This window comes from Pinus tabuliformis, chromosome 7, assembly GCF_031772625.1.
Source record: "Pinus tabuliformis cultivar Carrire ecotype Pingquan chromosome 7, CPIR1, whole genome shotgun sequence".
Lineage (NCBI taxonomy): Eukaryota > Viridiplantae > Streptophyta > Pinopsida > Pinales > Pinaceae > Pinus > Pinus tabuliformis.
This window is the reverse complement of record NC_142293.1, coordinates 519345820-519367918: the sequence shown is the minus strand read 5'-3', so window position 1 is coordinate 519367918 and position 22099 is coordinate 519345820.

Genomic DNA, 22099 nt, shown 5'->3' with positions numbered 1-22099 from the left:
GAATAATTTGGATGCCACAATAAAGAAGGGTATCTTTGTGGGGTATAGTAAGACATCTCAAGTATACAAGGTGTATCTTCCAGGACTCAGAAAGATAATTCTCAAGCGAGATGTGAGATTCCAGGAGGATCAGGGTCTGAGAGTTTCCTTAGAGCGTGAGCAGATTGTAGTACCTAAGGAGGAGCTACTCACTCCCAAACAGGAGGCACAACCATCATCTTAGAGTCAGCCACAACCACAGTCCAGCGGCATGAGGGTTGTACAACAGGATTCGCAGTAGGATGAGGAGGACAATCCAGGCCGAGAGCAAAAAGATCGGCCAGAGCCACCCACCATAGGGGGGCAGAAGGCCATGTGGGCTGAGAGGTTGATCTACGAGGCTCAAGAGCAAGTCGAGGCTCTTAGCGCAATGTTTAAACAGAGTAAACAACCACATAGGTACACAAGTTATATGGCACTAATGACAGAGTTGGTGGATACTAAGCCTTCTTCTTATGGGGAGGCAACTTCTCAGCAGGTTTGGCAGGATGTCATGGTGGAGGAGTATTCCTCTATCATGAAGAATAATGTCTGGGAGGTTGTTCCACGACCTGAGGGAAAATTAGTAGTTGGATCCATATGGGTGTACAAGTTGAAGCATGGATCAGATGGGAGTGTGGAGAAGTTCAAGGCCAAGTTTGTGGCCAAGGGATTCTCACAGATTGAGGGCATAAACTATGAGAAGACTTTTGCCCCAGTAACACGTTATTCATCCATCAGGACTATTTTGGAACTTACAACATAGATGGGGTGGAAGATCCACCGGATGGACGTGAAGACAACCTTCCTCAATGGCGTTGTAGAGGAGGAGATCTACATAGAGCAGCCAAAGGGGTTTGAGCAGTTCAACAGAGACACACGTGTGCAGGATGAAGAGAGCTCTTTATAGGCTCAAGCAGGCTTCGAGAGCATGGTACACTCGTATTGACTGCTACTTTCAAGGATTGGGCTTCACTAAGAGTGAGGCAAATCCCAACCTGTACTACGTCATGGTTGGAGGGCTTCCACTCATTCTAGTTCTCTGTTTCGACGACCTTATATTGATTGGAGATGAGAGCTTGATCCAGGATTGCAAGGAGGACCTTGTAAGCGAGTTTGAGATGAAGTATATGGGGCTTATGCACTATTTCCTTGGCTTGGAGGTTTGGCAGGGTGATGGTGAGATCTTTGTGGGACAAGGCAAGGATTGCAGGTCCATGGCCACACCTCTAGTCACAAACTTGAGGAAGGTGGATGCTGACAGAGGAGAGCGAGTGGGTTTTACAGTATACAGGCAACTCATTGGGTCGTTGATGTACTTGGTCAACACATGACCTGATATTTGTTTTGCAGTCAACCAGTTAAGTCAGTTCATGGTTGAACTGACCAGAGTGCATTGGGTTGTTGTAAAGCATGTGTTGATATATCTCAGAGGCACAACAAATTATGGATTTTGATAAAGACAGGTTGATGGAGTGAGCCTTGAGGGCTTCATAGATGTAGAATGGGCAAGAAGCTCCATAGATAGGAAGAGTACTTTAGGTGGCATCTTCAGCATTGGATCAACTGTAGTTTCTTGGTACAACAGGAAGCAGAAATCAATTGTACTCAGTTCAACAAAGGTTGAGTAGATGGTTGCTAGTCAGGCAGCTTGCGAGGCTATTTGGATGAGGAAGTTACTTATGGGACTTTTCAAACAGGGGATGGAGCCTACCATGATACATTGGGATAATTAGAGTTGCATTAATCTCTTTAAGAATCCAATGTTTCATGATCGCTCAAAGCATATTGATATTTGGTATCACCATCTTAGATATTTTGTGCAGAAGGGGATAGTTAAGCTATTGTACATTCCAATAGGGGAGCAGGCAACAAACATCTTGACTAAGGCATTGACAAGAGGCAGTTTTTTCATCACAAAGATAAGTTGGGAGTTTTACACAATCCCTTCCTTGCTAAGAGGGAGTGTTGAAAAGTAGCGAAGGAATGGATTCCTTAATCCGTGACTTGATTCAATGAATCAATTTGGATATCTTCTATACGATTTCCAGTGATGAGGACAAGTTCAAGAAGCAATTTGACTAGTGCGAGTTTGTGGAGGATGAGTTATCTGTCCACTAGTGTGAGTTAAATTGGGAACTAAGTGAACAAGTGGAGTTAGCCTCCTAAATTTTAGGAGGATCCAGTCAACTAAGTGTGTTGACTTTTGTTAACTAGAAAAGCTCCAATTCAGTTCATAATTTAGAAAACTCACTAACAATAGCATAATCGAAAAGCTTATAAGATCAAATGCACACAATTAATCAATTCAATTCTTAAGCACGAGTTTGTGAGCAAGAGAGCTTATGGAGGAATGAGCCAAGTGTTCCTTGTGTGAATTATTAAGGAGGGAAATTTCTCTTTGGAGTGTGCATAGATAGGGAAAATCCCTATTTAATATGAGCTCAAATAGTGTTAGAAATTAGGATATTATTTCCTAAGGTTTTGTGCTAGAAAATCAACGCCTCTAGTGTGTATAGGGGGAAGAAGCAGGTTAGCTATTGGTCAGAGGTTTCGGGCCTGGAACAGACACGGAAATTATTGTAGTTTAAAATTGGAACCATCTTGTATGTGTATCAGATATGTTGCTTAATTTTCCTTAATTAAATTATGAAGCAAGCGAAGGTTTTCCTTGTTGGGATCCCTAGAAAAATTGTGTGAATTTTGTGAAATTATTTCTATTCTATTTCGTTGCTATTTGGTAGAGAAATTGTGTCTCTGTGAAAAGAAAATTTGTTTTCAAATTGTTCATAATAGCAAATTAGAATTTCATGGAAAATCTGCATATTTGTTGCCTAAGGTACTCAAAGGTTTCTTGTGCCAGTGGCTTAGTGAATATATCTACAAGTTTCTCATTAGTGGCCACATACTCATGTTGTACAACATTAGCAACAACTTGTTCTCTTAAGAAATGGAACTTAATTAGAATGTGCTTGGCCTTTGAATGCATGATAGGATTTTTAGAGATGTTGATAGCACTAGTATTGTCACACATGATTGGAATTGAATCAGTTAACTCTACCTTCATGTTCTTTAAGGTCTGCTTCATCCAAAGAATTTGTGTGCAACAGGTGGCCGCAACAATGTACTTTGCTTCAACCGTTGATAATGAGATTGAGCTTTGTTTTTTGTTGACCCAAGAAAATAGATAATCTCCCAAAAAGAATGTTGCTCCATAGTTGTTTTTCTTGTCATAAAGGTTGCCTTCCCAATCAACATCAATATAAGCTTTTATCTTAAAATCTTTGCTTCTAGCATACCATAACCCATAGTTTGTTGTGCCTTGCAAATATTTGAAAATCCTTTTTACAATAATGACATGGCTCTCACGAGAGCAAGCTTGAAATTTGGCCACCAGACCCACTGCTTGCATGATATCTGGTCTCGAGGTTGTGAGGTATAGCAAGCTTCCAATCATTGACCTATAGATTGTATGATTTACTAGAGGTGTTTCATCCTCTTTACATAGCTTATAGCCAGTAACCATGGTGGTACTAACTGGATTGCATTCCTCCATCCCAAATTTCTTCAACATTTCTCTTAAATACTTGGATTGGGAGATGAAGATGCCATCTGTAAATTGAGAAATTTGTAACCCGAGAAAGAAGGATAGTTCTCCTATCATAAACATCTCAAATTATTTTTGCATAGACTCAAAAAAACGATGCTCAACTGTTCGAAATCACTGCCAAAGATGATAACATCTACCTAAACCACAAAAATCAATAAGTGATCATCTTCATATTTTATATACATATTGTTATTTGTAGTGCCTCTTTTGAAATCTTATTGTTGAAGGTATTTGTCCAACCTAGCATACCAAGCTCTGGACGCTTATGTGAGCGTATACAAAGACTTTTTCATTCCGCATACATAATCGTCATTCTCTAAGAGCGTGAATCCTTCTAGTTGTTCCATATATACTTCTTCTTCCATATCACCATTGAGAAAGGTTGATTTCACATCCATTTGGTATACCTTGATGTTCTTGTGACTGGCAAAAGCAAGGAACATTTTGATGGCTTCTAATCTTACCATAGGTGCAAGGTTTCTTTAAATTATATCCCTTCTATCTGAGCATACCCTTTGTAGACTAGTCGTGTTTTGTTCCTTACCACATGGCCTTACTCATTTAGCTTATTTTTAAAGACCCATTTGGTGCCTAGAATGTTTTTCTCTTTGTGTCTAGGGATAAGCTCCCAAGTATAATTTTTCTCGATTTGGTCCAATTCTTCATTCATTGCCTTCACCCAGAACTTGTCTTCACTTGCCTAATTGAGACTTTTGGGCTTGATCTGTGATATCAAGGCAAGATTAGCATAGCTTAGGTTGTCAAGGAATTTCCTTCTAGTTTGAACATCGAGCCTATGATCACAGATAATTTGACTTTTCGGATGGTGTTTCTACACATACCTGGAAGTTGTTTTGGGCCTCTATGTTGTTGTACCTATTTCTTCATCTTCATCCTCTGCTTTTTCTTCTTTTGGGTCTAAGAATTTGGAGACTGAACTTTCTCCTTCATCGGAGTTCACGTCTTCTCTGTATGGCTTTGATCATGGCAATATTTCATCCACTACAATATCAATGCAGTCTTCAACCCTTTTTTCCTCTTGTTGAAGCACTTGTAGGCTTTACTCTTGACAAAGTACCCAAGAAATATGCCCTCATCAGCTGGAGAATCAAATTTTCTAAGATATTTATCATTTCTTTTGATATAGCATTTTCTCCTGAATGCCTTTAAAGGTTTCACTGATGTTGGTCTCCCTTTCCATAACTCATAGGGAGTCTTATCACTATTAGGCCTGATCTATGTTCTGTTTGCTAAATAGACAATTGCTTCTGCTACTTCTCCCCATAAGGTGTGTGGAACCTTTGATTCATCCTTCATAACTCTGGCCATCTCCTAAAATGTTATGTTCTTTCTCTCTACTACTCCATTATGTTGTGGAGTTTTGGCCACTAGGTATTTCCTCCTTATCCCATGTTCTTCGCAATACTCTTCGAGTTCTATTGAAGTGAATTATCCACCTCTATCTGATCTTCAACATTTAATATTTAGATCTTTCTTTTTTTCAACATGTGCTTTAAACATTTTGAATTTTTTCAGAGCTTCTAATTTTTCTTTCAACAACATTATACAAGTGGCTCTAGTAAAATCATCAATAAATAGAATAAAGTACCTTTCTCCTCTTGGGATTTTTGTCATTGTTGGGCCACATATATCAATGTGAATCAACTCCAGAGTTTTAGAGGTTGAGAACTCCTTCGTCTTGAACTGAGTCGTTGTCTGCTTGTCGAATTGACAGGACTTGCAGATTGAGTTATCGGGCTTCAACAATCTTAGAAATCCTCTTACTGCTTCTATCTTGTTGATTTTTATCAATTTGTCAATTTTTTTATGACAAAGCCTTCGATGCCACAACCAAGTTTGATTTGTCTTACTTAGGTAGCAACTCACTTTGGAGTCATCAAAAACGTATACATTATTGTGAGCCCTGACTGTCTTTCCCAGTATCTTTCATTCAAGGGCACAAGATTTTTTAAGGCATGTTGGACTACAATGTGAGAGAAGATGGACACAAAGTTAGAGAGGTCTACAACATTCCATCGATAGATAGATGGGCAAACATAAGTAGTCAACGGGACTTTGGTGCAACTTTTGAGTAGTTGCAATCAAAAGCATTTGAGGACTTGATATGAAAATATGTTTTATATACAACAAACTTATAATAGAGTAGTCCACACTTCTAATAGTAAGTCCCCGTTTTAAACTTGTTTTGGATATTTAACACCTTCACCTATGGATATTGCATATGGACAATAAGGCAAAGTTGGAGGATCTTATAAGGGATGCTTTAAGGGAAGAAAAAAAATGTTGAAAAGATTAGACAGATCCATCTATAGGTACAAAAGATGTTGCAGAAGTCACAAGAAAAGTACAAGGTCGAGCATAATCATAACAAAATAGAGAATCCATTCAGAGTGAGGGACAAAATATGGTCACAGTTGAACAAGGAGAGGCTACAGGGTGTCCTCGTAAGAAAATCAAGGCTCTACGATATGGTCCCTTCGAGATATTGGAAAAGTTGGGAGATAATGCCTATAGAATCAATCTACCACCATACATGCACATTTACTTGGTAGTGAATGTGGACAATCTTAAACTCTATGAGCCTTCCATGCTAGATCAGGAAGAAAAATAGCTTCCATACAACATCAAGAAGAAAAATAGATATTAACTTTCATAGAGTATTTAGCACCAAATGCTCGGGTAGAGGTGACAGAGGATATTATTTTCTATAAGAGGTCCAGAACTATAAGATAAGGACAACATGACCTTTGGTAGATTGGGTTGAAAGGATAACTTCCAAGCAAGGCTAAATGGTATTCCACGGAGGAGGTAGAGGAAAATTTTCTTCATCTCATTTAGTAAAAGATTTGGAGGACCAAAAGCCTCCCAAATGGGGAGATATGATTCAAATTGGATCATTATATTATTTTTCATCCATTTGATGCTTTAAGAGTGGAAAAATTGGAGGAACTAGCTCACAAGACCTTTTTACAAATGAGTTCCAGCTTGGGGTTCAAAATCTTACTGAGGCAATTTGAGGCATTTAACAAAGTTTTTGGAATCCAACAATTCTTAAGGAAATTTGAGGCATTTAATGATGTTTTTTGGGGTCCAAAATCTCTTGCCTACATAGACCCCCTAGCGTTATTGTACACCCAAATACCTTTCTAACGGCACAACAACAACCTCAAATGAAGTCCATATGAAAAAGTTATGCCACCCAGAAATTGAACTTCCTATTTTGTCCACCATAATTTGAGAGGATGTTACATCAACCCCATTACTCATGGAAAAAATGGGCTAGCCATGTGACCATGATGAAAAATACTTTAGAAGGGTTGATTCGTAACTCATATGGTCAAATTTAACCCCTAGTTAGCTATCAAGTTGTGTTATAATCAAACAACTGGGAAGAAAAGGGGTTTGATTCTATTTTGGTGCATTTTGTTCCATAGTTTAGTAGAGTAGATGAGAGTGGATAGGGCGAGGGTAGCACAAAGGGTGTTTGTGTTATGTAGCAACCCACAGGCCACAAGTTTCACTCCTTTGTATTTGAACCATTTCCATTCAATGAAAGAGAGAGTGAAGCAACCTCACCTTCCAACTAAGCTTTCTCCAAAGAAGGTTTCCTAAGTCATATCTTGTGTTATTGTGGTTTTGTGAGTGATTGTTCCATTTGTTCACTATTTTCCACATTTTTAACATATTTTGCATATATACACAGTAAATAGTAAAATAATAATTCCATAAATCTAAGGGAAAATTAACTCTTATAATATAGATTTCGGAGTTCAGTAATTTTTTATCAGATTTGTTATGACAAACTGTCCAGAGTAATGTCCACAATAATTTACACATCATTAGATGCCCATGAGTCATGGTTTCATATACCATAGGCTAGTCTCATAAATCATGAACATGCTAGTCAGTAAAAAATAAAATAAAATAAAAAAATCAAACTATCTTCAAAATTATAAATTAAAGTCCATGGGGTCTTGGATAGATGGTGATCATGTGCTCTATTAAGGCACTCCTTGATGTGAAGTCACAAGTTTAATTCTCTGCTCCAATCCGAGTGATATATTGGACATGATAAAGATGTAATCCTGCCAAACTTACAACAACAACAAAAAATATATATTATAAATTAAAAAAAAAAATATTTTTCTAATATATTGTAAAAAATATTAAAAAAAAAATATTAAAAATATAATAATTGGAAGAAAACAAAATAAATAAATAATAAAATAAAAATAATATATATATATATAATTAATACGTGTGATGAAAAGCGCTATCTAGGCTCGACTTGAGGTGGGTAAGATGTACCGAATTATCCATAATGTATATCAACCCAAAACAATTAATTATATAAATGTTTATTCACAATTAAAATAAAAAGGGCATATTTTAAATTAGAAAACCACAAATATAGTTATGAAATAACAAGGGCAATCTCTCTGTTGTTTTTAATCAATTTACATTAATGTTGAGTTCCCCCTAAAAGTAATATAGAGAGGGGTAGGGGCAAACACCAAAGTAGATTCATACAATTTATTTATTTTTAAATACTTTTCATAATTTAATACATATGAAATAACAAGATATCAATGATAAGGGCAACCTCTTTGAAATATTGTTTTTCCGTTGTTTTTAATCAATTTACATTGATGTTGAATTGCCTAATAAAAGAGTAATACAGATAGGAGAGGAGCCAACACCAAAGTAGATTCATATAATTATTAACTTAAAAAATATTTTAATATCATTTTTTTTATTAAATGAGTGGATTATTTATGAGTTTTAAATTGTGACCTTAATATTAAGGAGTTTTTAAATAATGCGTCCAATTATTATTTATAGAAAACCATGAACAATATACTCTACTTTATTAAGAAAATATATATATATATATATATATATATATATTTTTGTCATGGTTATTTATAGAAAACCCATGAACAATATACTCTACTTTATTAAGAATAAATATATATATATATATATTTATTTGTCATGGTTGTTTGTAAATAAATAAATTTGATATGATACGTACAAAAAAATAAAAATTAGACGGTTTTTAATAATACATCATGTAGGAATTTACAAGGTAAGTTCCTCAGACAGAACACCAAAGGACACCGCTCACAACCAGATCACAGATCAATACACCAGTATTTTTGACATGGTTAAAACCCTCAAAGAGGGAAACAGTCCACGGCCTGAGCCAACGCGGCGACTTCAGGCAATTTATTAATAAAAGAATGAAAATTTACATATGCTTCTCTCATGCACGGATTACCCTACAAATGACCCTCCATGCGCTTTAAATAGAATTCATGGACTAATCGGGTGTCAAGCCACGGATCAAGTGTCGGTAATACCGAGGAGAGAATGAATCGTCGGATCACTACATATCGTGACCGTCGGATTGTAAGTTACAAAATGTACAACGGTAAAGAAACACACTTTACCTAACTCTATACCTAACTCTATACTAGACCAAGTTGTACTTAACTATTTCCTATGTGTCGGAATATCCTAACATCCCCCCTTAAGAACAACTTGGGATAGGATTGAAGGATTTACAAATATGACACAATAGGAGAAGGAAGGAGGCACTAGAGCCTATCCCCCCTTAGTGACAACTTCTTGAACTCCAACCATAAATCGAAGTTTAGTGAACTTCGCCTCTGTGAGAGCCTTTGTAAAGATGTCTGCAACTTGATCATCTGTAGAACAATATTGCACTTCAAGAACATGGTCATGGATGAGCTTTCTGATGAAGTGCATGTGCAGTTCAATGTGTTTGCTACGCTGATGTTGGACTGGATCTTTGCATAGCCGAATGGCACTTTGATTATCACACCAAAGTGTAGTCGGATGCTGCTGCTGAAAGCCAAACTCTGATAGGATCTGACGAAGCCACAAGGCTTCCTTACTAGCTTCTACGGCACCACGATACTCTGCTTCTGCTGATGAAAGAGAAATGGCAGCTTGTTTCTTACAAGCCCATGTAATAGGTCCTGAACCAAGAGTGAACACATAATCGGCAGTAGACTTCCGATCATCAGGGTCACCAGCCCAATCAGAATCAGTGAAACCAACCAATAGAGGATCTGCTTCGGCACTGTAATGAATCCCAAACTGAATTGTACCTCGAACATAACGAAGTATTCTTTTAGCTGCTTTCCAATGACTTTCACGTGGGTTTTGCATAAACCGAGCAACAAGACCAACAGCAAAGGAAAGGTCAGGACGAGTATGAGTTAGATACAAGAGTTTTCCTACAAGTTGACGGTATAAGGTAGCATCAACCTCAGGAGAAGTACAAGTGACTGAAAGTTTGACTCCAGACTGAAAGGGAGAAGGGGCTGGCTTACAGTCTTCCATGTGAAAATTACGTAGAATATCACAAGCATACTTGGACTAGGAAAGGGAAATACCTTCCTTGGATTGCAAGACTTGAAGACCGAGAAAATAGTGTAAGTGTCCTAAGTCTATCATTTCAAATTTCCTTTTAAGGCTAGACTTCACATGGTTTATAAGATTGGGATCACGACCAGTAAGGATAAGATCATCAACATAAAGAACAAGGATGATAAGAGAGTTGCCCACTTTCTTGGTGTAGACAGTATTGTCAGAATGACACCTAGAAAACCCAGATTCTAAAAGAAAGCTATCCATTTTGGCATACCAAGCCCGAGGAGCTTGCTTGAGACCATAAAGGGATTTCTTAAGTCAACATACAAGGTTGGAGTCTGTTTGTATGAAGCCAATGGGTTGTTCCATATAGATTTCTTCATGCAAGTCCCCATGCAAGAAGGCAGATTTAACATCCATCTGATGGACTTCCCATTTGAAAGAGGCAGCAAGGGAAAGACCAAGGCGGATAGAGTTCATTTTGGCAACAGGGGAGAAGGTTTCAGTGTAGTCAATGCCTTCAACCTGTGAAAAACCCTTAGCAACAAGACGAGCTTTATGTTTATCAACTTTCCCATCTGGTCCATACTTGGTTCTGTAAACCCATTTGCATCTAACAAGTTTTCGTCCCTTTGGTAAAGGAACAAGATCCCATGTATCATTTGACAACAATGAATGATATTCTTCATTCATAGCTGCTTCCCAATCTGGATGGCCTGAAGCTTCTGCAAAGGTGTCAGAATCATAATTTACTGGAGCTTGAGCCAATAAAGAAGAGGCTCTCTCGAACTGAGAACGTGTACGTCGCTGATCTGTAGGATCACCGGCAAGATCACCTGCTGCATCTCGAGTAGCACGAACCCATTTTGGAAGCTGAAGGAGGATCCTGAGATGGTGGGGGAGGATTGTCATCCTCACTTTCATCATTTGAAGAAGAAATGTTTTCAAAAGTAGAAGAGATAGGGAGAGGTGGCACAATCGCCGGACTAGGCTCGCAGGCCGATATATTTTCATCAAATTTTACATCTCTTCTAATGATAACATTTTTGGACTTAAATGGAATAAGTCTATAGCCTTTGACATCTTCAGAATATCCAACAAAAGTACATTTTTCACTCTTAGGTTCTAAAGCTTTATGCTTTTCATCTGGAATATGGGCCCACGCTTCACTTCCAAAAACACGAAAGTGACTTACATCTGGTTTGATTGAGCTCCATGCTTCTTCTGGAGTGATATTCTTTAAAGCCTTAGTAGGAGTGCGATTTATTATGTAATTTGCACAGTTAATTGCTTCTGCCCAAAAACTAAGACCAAGTCCTTTAGATTGTAGCATACAATTAGCCATTTCCTTTAAGGTGCAATTCTTCCTTTCAGCTACACCATTTTGTTGTGGAGTATATGGAACAGTATGTTGCATTTGTATTCCATTCTCAGTGCAAAAGTTGATGAATGTGTTTTTAACATATTCTCCGCCATTATCAGAGCTTAGCTTAAGAATTTGATGTCCAATTTGTTTTTCAACAAAGGCTTTGAAGGCCAAGAATGTGTTAAATACTTCACTCTTGAGTTTTAAGAAGTATACCCAAGTGCGTCTGGAGAAATCATCAATGAAAGTTAAGAAATACTTGCAGCCAGAGAATGAAACAACAGGAAGTGGACCACATAAATCACTATGCACAAGCTGTAAAGGGGCTGAGGCGTGCCAAGAGGCACGTTTTTCAAAACTGTCTCGATGATGTTTTCCGAGTACACATCCGAAACAATCACCATCTCTGCAAGATACCATAGGAAGCCCTGTCACCATATTTTCTTTACATAGATGCTGAAGGGAGCGATAGTTTAAGTGACCAAATCGCTCATGCCAAAGTTTGCTCACTTCATCGTTATGAGCAACAAATACTAAGGGAAGATTTGATGACCCAAAGTTGTGAAACTTATACAACCTTGTAGAATCATCAGCAATGCCAGTAGCTAAAATATTTTTAGGATCTCTTAGGTCCTTGATTACAACATCATGAGGTGAAAATTCAACGATTTTACCTTCACCTAAATGAGTTATCTGATATACAGATAGAAGGTTGCAGGATAAGGTTGGAACACATAATACATCATTAAACTGACCATTGTCTAGATGAACAGTTCCAGTCCCTACAACACTAAGAGATCTATCATCACCAACATATATATTTTTGGAGTTACAATCATTTAAAGAAGAAAACATGGCTTTGTTTTTGGCCATGTGATAAGAAGCTCCAGAATCAATGAGCCACTCATGAGAATGAGAAGAAGAAGATACATTTAATGCATAGCCAGACCGAGATGCTTGACAACCACATGTAGAAAGTGACATTCCTGAAGATGAAGTTGAAGTTGAAGATTGCCCCAAATGGATGTTATGCTTCTTCATTGCTGCTTCCAAGGCTTCCATCTTCTTAAAGCATTTTGATTCTAAGTGGCCATCTCGATTACAAAAATTGCAATGTCTATCAGTCTTCTTCCCTTTGTTTTTATTTGTCTTATCATTTTGTTGAAATGATTTTTCATTTTGGGGCTGAAATTGCTTAGGACCCTTGTTTGGTTTAGGACCATTCTTTTTAGGATATGACTTCTTAGGATTCTTTGAATTTGGTTGCTGCTGGGCGGCTAACGCTTTCTTGGAAGAGTTTCCAAGATTAAGAAGACCAAGGTGTAAGAGTTTTTCTTGTTCTCTTATTAAAGAATCACAAAAAGAGTCAAAGGAAGGGGGCTTGTAGTATGTTCCTTGAGAAATGAAGGCTTCTCTTGTAGAATGGAAGGTGGAAACGAACACAGAGTAGGCTGGTCCCAACTTAGTAAGAATGGAATAGATAAGGTTACTATCTTCTTTTTTAACTTTAACACCTTCCAAGAGATATCTAAGGGTCTTGAATTTGGACAAGAAATCTTCAATGCAAGAAAAATTATTAGGGTCCAATGTAAGCAACTCATTTTCAAGTTGATGGGCTCTAAGTTCATTTTAAATCCCAAAAACTTTATTGATTTGTTTCATTGCTTCATCAGGAGTATCAAGTTCGGCAATATGGAATCTAAGATCTGGAGAAATAGACATCCCTATCAATCCACGTGCTTGATCTTGCCTATTTTCCCATTTAGCGGCGTTATCTTCATCCTTTGGTTTCTTTTCTTGGCCTGAGGCTATTCGGTAGAGACCTTTACTTCTAAGTAAATCCTCAATGTAGGACAACCATTGGAAGTAGTTGGTGTTGTCAAGGGTAACTTGGTATTGACTTTCCATTTCAACGGAAACTGAAGCTAAAGATGTTGAAAATAAGTGTTCCAATGGATAGATCTCGAAAAATTAGGCTGGTTTAAAAAAAACGGCTCTGAAAACGGCTTCCGGATGAAGAAGTTATGGCTTTTTGAAAAAAGGTTGATGAAGTCGCCGACGAAGTGCGGGAATGTGTGGAAATGAAAAAATCTGCCCCCAAAAAATGGAGACTTGAACCCAATACCTCTACTCTCTTAGAATAGCTTTGAACCAATTGAGCTATACAAAAAATTTGAGAGAGAGAGAGAGAGCGGGGGGGTTGATGCTTTGGGTTGCGTGCTTGCTTTGAGAAGGCTCTTTTTCCATACAAAACAAAAAACACAAAACCCAACACGGACATGCAAAGAAAACGAACCTTACGTCTCGAAGTTAGCTTTAGCTGAAAAACTAAATATTTTCAAAAATGAACCTTGCGGCTCAAAGTTAGCTTTGGCCGGAAACTAAATATTTTCCTCAATGTTTCTGATTTTCCGAGATCACCCTAAGGCGCAGGGAAAAGAGCATACACATGAGAAAAATCCTTCCTTTCTGTTTCTGATTTGCCCAGATCACACAGAGTCGCAGGGCAAAGAGCATACGCAGAAATGAAAGGTATAGATCCGGTAATAAAAAAAAGCTAAATAAACCGAAACCGAAATAAACAGAGAAAATAACAGTAAACTGCAAATAAACACTGTATACCTCCAAATCTTAAAAATGACGCAGCTAGGGCTACCAGAAACCTTTTCGCGTAAAACGAAAGGGGTTCCTCACTGGAACATATGCTCCCAACACAACAGAGCAGTCCTCTCGGCCCGAAAGCAGTCAGAAACAGCAGATCTAGGAAACAGCAGTCGGATGCAGTTCTACCGGCTTCAGATTTGGATCACCAATGGACGCGGCCCTCAAATAGCTCTAATACCATGTAGGAATTTACAGGGTAAGTTCCTCAGACAGAACACCAAAGGACACCGCTCACAACCAGATCGCAGATCAATACACCAGTATTTTTGACGTGGTTAAAACCCTCAAAGAGGGAAACAGTCCACGGCCTGAGCCAACGCGGCCACTTCAGGCAATTTATTAATAAAAGAATGAAAATTTACATATGCTTCTCTCATGCACGGATTACCCTACAAATGACCCTCCATGCGCTTTAAATAGAATTCATGGACCAATCGGGTGTCAAGCCACGGATCAAGTGTCGGTAATACCGAGGAGAGAATGAACCGTCGGATCACTACATATCGTGACCGTCGGATTGTAAGTTACAAAATGTACAACGATAAATAAACACACTTTACCTAACTCTATACCTAACTCTATACTAGACCAATTGTACTTAACTATTTCCTATGTGTCGGAATATCCTAACACATCCCATTATTATTTATTGAAAATTCATGAACAATATAATCTACTTTATTAAGAATATATATATATTTGTCATTGTTGTTTGTAAATAAATTTGATATGATAGGAAAATGAAAATTAAAAAATAGTTGACTATAATAATAATTAATTATAAAAAATAAATTAGTATAAATCTATTTTAATTATGAGTTTAAGTATAGGGATGGATCAAATCAATTGACATGCAAAAAAAAATAGATGTAAAACTTGAAGAACTATGTTTACCTAAAGGTATTTGATCTTTCTCAACGTTTAAAAGATTCGAAATTAAAATAAATCTCATTAAAAAGGTAGTTTTGAGGAATGGGTCTAAAGTGAACGGCGTTGCAGAAGAGATGAAGTAAGGTAAACAAATCTAAAGTGAGTATATTTGTGATGAATAGGTCTAAAGTGAGTAGCTTATGGACTATAATGAAAGAGACAAAGGGATGAAGTAATGTAAATGGGCTTACACTGAGATTATGTATCGTTTTTAGTAAAATCATGTATGATATATGGTGAAATTCTATAGGGCTAAGGTTTATGATGGGATGGCTTGTATGAGGCTTACGTGTGGAGGCCTATGTGAACTTGGGCATGAATTAGTGCACTTGGGATTGTGTTGAAATACCTATTATCAACATTAGACTTGTATGTAAACTATAACAAATTATTATATCAGATGATTAAGTACATATCATAGGGGCGGAGGAATTTATCCTTTATATAAAGCTCTCCTCATCTTTACCATCAAAAATGTAGGGTAACAAGTACAAAAGATGATTTAAGGAAGTTTATAATAAAACAAAGTTATGATGGTATAGAGAATAGAAGGAAGCATCAAATTATCCATAATGATTTGTGAAGAAAACCTTTAAAAGAAGATTGAATTTCAAAAAAAAAATATTATATAAGATTTTACATTGCTCTTACTCTTAGTTGATCGAGACAACTCATCTAAATCCTTGTTGTTTGCTATCAGTTTTCTCACATAATAACCCAAGCTTATCAATAATCGAAGGTGTGTGAGTGCATAACTAATGCAAATGTTAAATAATAAGTGTTAATTATTGCACCAGCCCACTTAAAACTTATGTGGCATCCGATGTTGATCATGACGTTGTTTGTACTAGCATTCGCTTTATCCAGGATATCAGGAACTTGTTGGCGGATGTGTTGGATGCGTTCAATAACCCTGGTGGCTTTATCAACTTCAGATTGAATGTGTGTAGATTATGTTTGTGTAGTCGCAAGAGGCATTGTCACATCAATGGGACACAATGGTTGAAATCCCAGGCCCACTTGAAAGGGGTTGTTTCCAGTCAAGCTATGGAGAGCTCTATTATAGTTGTGTTTCACAGAGGGAAGACTCTCGTCCCATGTTCATGGATGTTTGGAGTTGTACATGCATAGTATGTGCACTATCATCCTGTTGACAACCTCTATTTGGCCATCAGTCTGAGGATGGAATGTAGTCAACTTGGTGAGTTTAGTGTCCAACAATGACTAGAGGCTCAACCATAATGTGCTCAAGAACCTGTTATCCTGATCTGATGGAATGGTATATGGAATCCCAAAATGTACCCACACTCATTCGAAGAAAAGTTTGGCAATGTCTTCTATTGTGATACTCTTCTTACAAGCAGTCAATATAGCCATCTTAGAAAATCTATCAACGACCACAAATACACAATCGTTACCATGCTTGGTAGAAGGAAGGCCAAATATATAGTCCATGGAGATGGATTCCCAAGGCTAGCTAGGAGTAGGCAGAGTAATGTACATGCCTTGCTTCTCAATGGTTGCCTTGGCGATGGCACATGGACTGCAGGACCTGATATATTTTCCAACATCTTATCAGAGTTTTGGCCAATAGAATTACTTCTGCAACACTGCCACGATTTTTTGCAAACCAAAGTGTCATGCGACTCGACTAAAGTGCGCCTCCAAAATCAGCTTGACATGCTCGCTTGAAGGAACACAAAGGTGCCCCAAGTAGCATAACAATGCATCCTGGAGGTGGAAGTTTAGTACTTGCTTGCCATCCATCAACATCTGGTATGTGGTGGAAAATTCTGGATCATTTCTTTATAGTTGTGGCCATCCAGAAGTCTCATGCCCACAAGAGAGAGAGCAGTAGTCAGTGCCACAACCAGGGTCCCACTGAGGTAATATGCAACGTTATTAGTGTTTCACTTATTATATTTAATGTTCAAATGGAATTGTTGCATATATGTGGACCATTTATGATGACGATCATTCTGCAACTTCCCTTGTGTCTACATAAACTAAATATGTTAGTGATATGTGTGGATGATCGTCTCCTTCCCCATAATAAAATGTTTCCACTGCAAGAAAGCCTGCATGATGGAGTACATCTCTTTATCGTAGGTGGGGTATTTCTAAATAGTATCAAAGAGTGTCTCACTACGATAGGCCATCGGATGCCCTTTCTGGGTGAGAACTGCACCAATAGCATAGTCGGAGGCATCTGTCTCAATTTCAAATGGTTGTTCCAGGTATGGAAATGTGAGTATCGGCGCAAAGCAAAGGCAATGTTTCAGCGCCACAAATACCTTATGTTGTGCCTCGAATCAAAAAAAATTGCTTTCACTCCACCCCTGGTAACTTGAATCAAAGGCCAAGTGATATGAGAGAATCACAACATGAACCTTCGATAGAAATTGGTAAGGCCCAAAAAGTTGCAAAGCTCTATGAGAGTTGTCAGGGCTAACCAATCCTGAATGACTTGGATCTTAACCTTATCCACTTGCACACCTTGCTCATCAATTATGTAGCCCATATATTGGACCTACTTCATGCCAAAGGAGTATTTCTCCAAGTTGGCACATAGTTTATGATATCGCAGGGTTTGAAGGACCTGTTGAATATGTTGCAAGTGCTTTGCCAAACTCTTGTTGAATATGAGGATGTCGTCCAAATATACAACCACAAACGAGTTGGTGAAAGGCCACAAGATGTCATCTGTCAATGTCATAAAAGTTGCAGGAGCATTTGATAACCCAAAGGACATGACCAACCACTCAAAGAGACCCTCCCTGGATTTGAAGGCGACCTTCCATACATTTGTGGGTTCTATTTGAAATTGGTGATAGCCAGCCTTCAAACCAATCTTACGAAAGTACTTGACCCCTTCGAGCTGGTCCAGGAGGTCATCAATCCATGGAATTGGGTATCTATTCTTGACAATGATCTTATTTAGTGTCTGAAAATCAATGCAGACTCTCTAGATCCCATCATTCTTTTGTACGAGTATAATTGGGCTCCCACAAGGTGAGGAACTTGGTCGGATGTGCCCTTTTTGTAACAACTCCTGGATCTGTCATTTGATTTCCCTATTTTCCATAAGAGAGCGATAGTGTACTGGCCCATTGGGTAGAGGTACTCCGAAAGTCGATTTGATCAAACCCTTGACCTGACAGTGCAAGGGTACCCCTATGTGTGAGGAGATGTCCTTGTACTCCTCCATGACCTTATCAACTTGCTTTTGTTGTGCAAAGGAACCCTTTATGGGGGCCATGGATGTGGCCATGATCTTCCCCATACTTTGACAACAAATCAGAAAGAAAACCAATTTCTCAGTCTGGGGGATGATCTTACTGCATTGCTTAGCAAAGATTAAAGAAATGGCAGTAGGTGGGACTACCTTTGGTCTCTTGTATAGTTTTCTGCCCAAAGTAATAATAACAGTGTGAGGTTTGGACTCATACACAACATGAAACTTGCAGAAGTATGGTTGGCCTCATAAAACATCATAGACTTCAAGAGGAGCAACCTCACACAACACCTCACCCAGAAAGGGCTTGATGTTGTAGGGAAAGCGACACTAATGGCTGACATGGAGATCTCGTCTTTGGTGGAGCCACCCGATGATGTATGGTTTTGGATGTGGTGTGGTCAGCAGGCCCAATTGCTTAACAACCTCTGCTAAGATGAGGTTCTTTTGGCTCCCACTGTTGACAATGAACTGCAATGGAGAACCCTTCACCCACATCTGTGAGTGGAAGAGACGCTCCCCCTCCTCTGAATCATCGGGCTCAATTGTTTGGACCTTGGTGGTGGCAACAGTGACATTAAGTTTTGCATCAATAATCTGCTTCCTCTTGCCGTTCCCCTTGTTGGGTTTTGGCTCAAAATTGGAACATGCATCGAACTCTGAAACTTTTAGCTCGGCCAGCAATGACTGCTTTGCATGAAACTCATTTGTGTTGTGGTTGGAGCTCTTGTGGAAATCACACCACTTTCTAGTGTCCTTCGTCTTTGTGGTGTTATTCTTTGCTTGTGGCTTCGGTGGGTTGTCTTGGGTCACTCCACCTTGGCTGTGTTCTTTGTTCAATAGTTTGGAGGTGCCTTTTCCCTTCTTCAAATTCACAAATCCAAAGTCTCACTTCTTCTGTTTGAATTTTTGTTCGATCCTCACAACATATTGGTCTGCTGCCCCAAGCGAGGAGATGTCTAGAAACTCCATTTCTGCCTGGACGTATTTGTATGGACAACCATAGTACTTGAGTATCAGATGTCGCTTATAATCCTTGATACCTGAGTATCAAATGTTGCTCATAATCCTTGATACCCAACTTCATGTGTAGGGTATGGAAAATGTTCGTGAACTTCGGCACGTCTTGGTCCCTTTCCTGTCGTAGTGTGGTCCACTTTATGTACTTATCGTCATAACTCCTAATAGGGTAATATTGTTCATTAACGGCATCTAGAAAAGAATTCCAAGAGGGTGCGACTGAAAATAGTGAGGGTTCATCCTCGTCCCTCTACTCACAGTAAGTTTCCCACTAGTCCTTGACATGGGGGGCAGCTTTGAGGAGTGCAAAAGTAATATTTTCCCCATCGAAAAAATTATGGACCGAAAATATCCTTCGAGCAGATTTAACCATATATCTAGGGCATTTGCGTCTATCTGGCCTTCACATATAGGAATGTCAAAGTTAAATTGTACCTTAAAGAGGGTGGCACCTCCGAAGTGACTACTAGATGAAGATGCTTTGCCCCCTGATACCCGTCAAAGGATCTAGGAAAATTTGTCCATCATCTTGTTCCTTTGTCGCTCGAGGGTCTCTTTGAGCAAAATTTTGAAAGGATCTCCTGCTCCCTCGTCTTTCTTTTCTTTCTCCATGAGAGGTCATCGGGGTCGGTGAGGCCTATCTTGCAGGAGTTCAACCAATTCAAGCCCCAACTCGTTATACCCTGACCTCGTTGGGGACATGCACAGAAAAACAAAGAAAGAGTAGATCGCTCTGACACCACTGATCCAGATTTATGAAAGAACAAAATGAAATACAAATTTAAACAAAAACACAAAGAAACAGTGAAACATAACTTCAATTAATAAATAGAAACTGTTGAAACTATTTACATGCAGAAAAGAAACAAACTAACTTGGCCAATGGTAGCTTATCTCTGAGAAGAGATATGACGGCTACATGCATTCCGAATTGAGTTACAATGAGGTTGTGAGGCCTTTTTATCATGAAGAAACAATGAGAAACCTTAAACATCCAAAAACCTAACCCTCGGAGATGATGCACCAAAATTGTGAGGGCCCAAATGGGCTTAGTTGGAACGTTAACTTCCCAAGGTCGTAACTTTGCAATATGATCATCGTTTGGCATGCACGATACCTCGTTAGAAAGATATATCCAAGGACAACAATTTTTTACCACAAACATCAACTTGTGGCCCCCATTTGCTCGTTTCCCCAAAAAACATTGTTTAGGGCCTCAAAACAGTGTCAGAAGTTCGAGATCCGAAAATTTGCTAAAAATAGAAAGTATGTTAGAAAATAGGAAACTGAAAGGAAATAGTGTTGGGGGTCCAAGTGGAATAGGCGGGTGGCCACCAATATCCACCTGGATCAGTGGTGAGCAATGAGGAGTTACAAGCCAATATTAACCGCTATAAAGACAAAGTCAGTAGCGTGTGATATCGCCTCGGTAACTTGGAAAAATCACAAACATAATTTAATGAAGGACAAAAGAATTTGATGTTGACGATGGAGAAAATATTACAGAGAGACCTCAAAATCGATGAGACTACCAAAAAACTCAGTGAACATAGTGAACAAATTAATAAACTAATAAAGAAGGTGGACACGTTGATGTTACAGTCTTCTCCCTATCAGGAGCCAATGAATAGCCCACACAAAGCAAGTGAACTTGAGCAACCAGAGCATCCTGAAATATAATTTTGAGGAAGTCAGCACCATACCAGAATTCCAAAAAGAAACCATTAGCGAATTAAAAATGAGTCATCAAAATATCACGGAAAAAACCACAGAGGAGCAATTGTTTGGGTCAACAAAATGGATGGAATTTTTGGGGGCAAATCCACTATTAGGTGAAAGAGAGAAGATAATTACTACATCCAATACCTTAGAGGGCGAACCATATGATTGGTTCCTCTAGTGGACGAAAAAGTGTGACGTTCATTCTTTTCCCTAGCAAGGATTCACTACAACACTACTAAAAAGATTTCATAACGAGGATGGCGACGACCTATATAATAAATTATACATCTCAAACAAAATGGCTCTATAAGTGATTATACCCACGAATGGGAAGTCTTGGAAATGCAACACAACATATTCATTGAGGATCAACTATTGAAGATGTATATTTGTGGACTAAAAGACTATATCTGTGTTGAATTGAAGCTATGCAAACCCAAAACTATCGAAGAAGCTAGGCATGCAGCCAGGCTCATTGAACAAAAAAATAAGTTCAACAGGCCATCGTTCATCAAGGAAGACGAAAACCAACAACCATACCCAGGTAATAAAGAGACAAAAAAATGTAGATATTGTGGAGACAAATGGTCGTCAGGACACAAAAGCTTGAATAAGAAATTATATACTTATGAAATTGAGGAGTCAAAACACTTCAAGTCATGAGTCAAAGAAAAGGATAAAGAAGAAAAACAATTGTCACAAGTGTGGGCAAGATTGGACACCAGGAAATAAATGTGAAGACATGTTCTTACACTACTATAAAATAGTAGATGGAAGGCAAGTAGAAGTACAAAATCTTGATAAATACTTCAGTATAACGTACAATGCATATTTAGACCCTGAGGAAACATCACAAAAAGATCATTAGTTGCAATATCATGTGTCCACTTAAATCAAGATGAAGAAATCAATTTTTCAAAAGACAAAAAACAACAAGTGACTGCAAAATACATTCCACCACACCTCGAAAAGAGAGAACTCAATCTCAAGAAGAAAGAATGTTATGCTTACAAAACCACCAACAAAATGACGAGGCGATTACTACTAAAAAACTGAAAGTTAAAGGGATCAGAAGAGATAGAAATGTCAATATACTAATAGATTCTGGCAG